The sequence below is a fragment of the Penaeus monodon genome, chromosome 34 (genome assembly GCF_015228065.2).
Source record: "Penaeus monodon isolate SGIC_2016 chromosome 34, NSTDA_Pmon_1, whole genome shotgun sequence".
Taxonomy (NCBI): Eukaryota; Metazoa; Arthropoda; class Malacostraca; order Decapoda; family Penaeidae; genus Penaeus; species Penaeus monodon.
The window spans coordinates 29,597,316-29,597,568 of NC_051419.1; the positions used below are offsets into that span (position 1 = coordinate 29,597,316).

General features: G+C 31.2%; 1 long non-coding RNA gene across 1 annotated transcript in view; it reads right to left on the bottom strand.

The window, feature by feature from the left end:
• Nucleotides 1-253, bottom strand: part of LOC119594471 — a 22,886-nt gene that overhangs the window by 14,177 nt on the left and 8,456 nt on the right. The window lies entirely within an intron of this gene.

The following is a 253-nucleotide window of genomic DNA, read 5'->3' on the forward strand; positions in this document are numbered from 1 at the left end:
GAGATAAACAGACACGTTGATAGCAATCATACTAAAAGGAAACAAAAACGAAGCAGCTTCACACTTGAGAGAAAGTTCGGATAACATGGAAAATCTTTTTAAAAAACGACCAGGCACAACTGCTCTAAGAAAAAGAAAAGAAAAGAAAAACGTTTCTCAATTCCCTTTTTGAAAAAGGGAATCGCTTATTTTCTTTCTTCAATATTCTTTTTTATTGTTCTTCAACACATTCGTAACGAATTAGAAATATATA